Here is a 4,067-nt window from a genome sequence, read left to right on the forward strand (position 1 = left end):
TTCTTTGTAACCTGTCAGCATTGGTAGGTAAATTAATTACACCACTTATAATAAACCCATAGGTTAAAGAGGGACAACTTGGTCTAGATTAAGAAGACTGTGTTAGCTACCAATTTTACCAAGTACTAGTTGGGTTACTTTGAGCTGATAATTCACCTCTTTACATTCCATTTTCTGCCATCTATGAAAAAGTTCTTTTTTTTTTTTTTACTTCTTTAGAGTAATTGTAATAATTAAACAAGAGGTTAATTAATATACATTGACTAAAAGTGTTTGTAGAATTGTAAAGCAATGTAAATAGTCCTTGTTTTTATTGGCTCTGATTAAACAGTTTCCAAGATTCCATTAACCATTTCTTTTCTGAATTTCTGTTCTATTTATTATCTGTTCCTCGCATTTTTAATTTCTATGATTATTTGTATCGTCCCCGAGGGTGTGGAACTTTCTTGGCTATTGCATGAGGCAGTTAAGAAGTAGGGTGATTCCAAATTGCACATTATTAAACCAGGTCGTGTGTTAGAGCACCAAAACAAATCACAACATAAAACTTTTATATTTAGCATGAGGAAAATTAGAGCATTTTATTGTAAGATGTTTCGGGAAAAAAAATAGCTTCATCTTTTCTTCCTTAGAGATATTCTGACCTCCTTCACAGGGTTATTGAGATGAATATCTAATAAAAAATTGTTGTAAAGCACTTTGCAAAAATAAAGTGCTATAGAATTGCTTAATAATAATAATTAGATTTCAGTCCATGATTGCACAGAGCAGTTGCCACCAACAAGATAGCAAATAACTTAATTGTTCTGCATTCCTTTCTTAAGGACTTTTCATATTTTGTCTTGGGACATTTACCTTGCCTGTTTCTATAGGACTCTCTCGAACTGCACTGATATCACAAAATCCCTGGAGGGGTACAAAACTGCTGATGATCCTCCTCCTTGGAGCAGGTTCTCAGATGCTGTATGTAGGCTGGATCTGCAACCACAATAGACCCAGCTACTTAAGTTCTCTGGGCTGAACTGTAAAGTGGAGAAAATAGCTTTGCTTTATGACAGGGTCATTTCCTATTGTTTCAGATACATGGTGTTTTTTTTTACTGGAGAATCTCTCTTATAGTTCTACCTATGTACTGACATAAAGAATTTATCAATTTTCCTTCTGAAGAACCATGTAAGTCCCATTTTTTTTTTAATGGATCATGTTCATAATGGGCTTAGGAAGAGAAACAATCTGAGTTAAGACTAGTTAGCATGATGTAAATAATAACACCATCACCCCCGCTGATAGTAGCAGCTAATATTATTGAGTGTGTGCAAATATTCAGGTTCTGTGATAAGTGCTTTAGAAGCATTATAAACATTACCTATTTAATTTTTATAAAAATCTACCTGGTAGATATAATGAAAGGCCCAGCTAAATGCTTATCCAAGATCATACGGGTAGAATGAAGATTTGAAACTTGAGAGTCTGTCTCAGGCCTGTCTTATTGTTATAAAAGTGGTCTTTCTACAAATGAAATCAGTAGATATTTCTTTATGAACATAAAAACTTTAGATTACAGATTGAATATAAGAAGTTTTTACTTTGACTTGCTACTCTCTTTTATTTACCCATTCAATCACTTTTCATCTAGATGCACTAACATTGCACAGAAATTTTCACAAGATTAGGAGGTAGATCTGCTCCTAGAAATATAGTTGAAGCTTATAAACTAGTGTCCATTTTCAATGATTTCCCTGAAAATTTATACAGATTATTGGGTAGGTTATATCTTCCACTGACTTTCATAGGCACAACTGTTTTTTAGATCTGCTGAAGTTCAAAACTAGCTAAAGGATGCATATCAGAGAATATAACAAAAGTCTGAATTTTAAAAATTACTTTTTGTCCCCATGTGGACCAATGAGCAGTATCGCCAAGAAGCCAATGCAAGGTTGTGATTAGTCACAAAGTTCATGCTGTCAGATAAGCCAGTATTCAAATGTCATACAACCTTTAAGTTTATTTTCTGTAAACGGGATAAAATAATTGTAAAAATAGCAATAGTAATTAACACTTAATAAATGCCTCCATGCCAGGCACTGTTCTAAGGGATTTATGTGTATTAACTTATTTCTTCTTCGGGACAGTCCTAAGAAGCAGGCACTGTTATTATCTCTATTTTATCAGTGGGGAAGGTAAGGCACAGAGAGGTTAGGTAACTTGCTCAAGATCCACAGCAGCGGAATGCGGAAGCTGGGATTCAAACTCCCTGGTCTGACTTAAGAGCCCAGATTCTGAATCGTTCTCTGAAAGCACATAGTGGAGGGCCTGGCACACAGCAGGCTCCAAGTAATGTCTTACACTGGCACTGGGGAATGAGAGCAATGACCATTTATTGATTGATCACTGAGGAACAAGGGAGGAACATTTTAGGTACTGTATACTTTCAGATACAATCATGGTCCTGAAAAAGCGTGGGCAGGAAATGTCTTTGTTTGTTTCCAAGAAGAGTTGTTTTAAATGTGGCTTTAATGTATGAGTTAGATGTGTCCTTATGTCCTCAGGTTAAAATATCTCACCCTCCATCTTGTAGAAATTTGTCTATAGAGGGTGATTTATAAATCATTCAGTAACAGATGATGTTATAACTAAAGCAGTGGGAGTTTGAAAATACCTACAGCAGATTAAGCTTGCGTTTATTTCAAAAAAGGCTCTGATCTAGCTTGGATTCTTGGCAGGCTCAACATGAGCCCAACATGAACTATTGTAAATCAAAGCTTTTTTTTGAAAGTCAAACTTGGAGTATTTCCAGTCCCAATTAAATATCATTTGATGTGTTTTGGCCTTATATTTTTTAGGAAAAAAACTTCCCTTTTCTTTCTCATATTTATGGTCATGAACTCTGCTTGGACCTATGCTTTTAAAAAGTTGTTTCAGAAAAATTATAAAAAACCTCAGGGCTTTTATAAATTTGCCAAGAAAAGCAGATCAAGATACAGCAGGAACTCATGGATAAACTTAAATTTAAATATAGACATCAAATCTACAAACACCCTTTTGTTCTCTTCATTAAATTGTTTTAAACATTTGAAAATTCCGAGTCCCAAGATTGCTTTGCACCTCCTCTGCAGATTGCTTCAGGATTTTTCAGATTAGATTTATAATTATAAAGTAATAAATAGCTCATTCCTGATTTAACCAAAGGGGGGAAAAATCAGACAGCAGTCACACCAAGGGAAGCTACTCAAGGGAAAGCTCTTTAAAAAGTCTCTCGAGATTTTGTTAACAAAATAATTTATGATTATCTCATACTGTGCATGAATAACCCTCATAAATATGGCACAGAACAATCCAATTAATTATGCATCCTAAATGGCTTGATAATTTATGAAATTGTAGAATTCTGTTTAGCCTGACTTTTAAAAATGAATATAGATCACAGAGAAGGGAAAATTTTGTAAATGCAAATCAAAATTTTATATAGATAATGCAAAAACATTCAACTTACTATGTAGACTTCAGAATTATTGGGTGGATTGATTTACAGAGATTTTAGTTCTGCCTTTATTCTTATAGAGTGTTTGAGGCTTGAGTTATTTTTGTCATAATATTTTTGAGCTGACTTTCCTCTAAGTGATTTATTTTATAAAATTAAAAATATTAAATAGGAAAGGCTGAGTATGTTGTCACCAAATTGCTGTTAAAAAATACTGAATAAAATTTATCATCAAAAATTTTTAAAGTCACATTTTATGTATGAAAGATGTCTAGAGAGAAAGGAGAACTACGGAAAGTTATGATAATATCTTATTTCGGGGCGCCTGGGTGGCTCAGTCGTTAAGCGTCTGCCTTCGGCTCAGGTCATGATCCTGGAGTCCCGGGATCGAGCCCCGCATCGGGCTCCCTGCTCCGCGGGGAGTCTGCTTCTCCCTCTGACCCTCTCCCTCTCATGCTCTCTGTCTCTCATTCTCTCTCTCTCAAAAAAAAAAAAAAATACATGGTGGGGTGGGGCGCCTGGGTGGCTCAGTTGGTTGGGCGACTGCCTTCGGCTCAGGTCATGATCCTGGAGTCCCGGGATCGAG

The sequence above is a fragment of the Neomonachus schauinslandi genome, chromosome 8 (assembly GCF_002201575.2).
Source record: "Neomonachus schauinslandi chromosome 8, ASM220157v2, whole genome shotgun sequence".
In the NCBI taxonomy this organism is placed as follows: domain Eukaryota; kingdom Metazoa; phylum Chordata; class Mammalia; order Carnivora; family Phocidae; genus Neomonachus; species Neomonachus schauinslandi.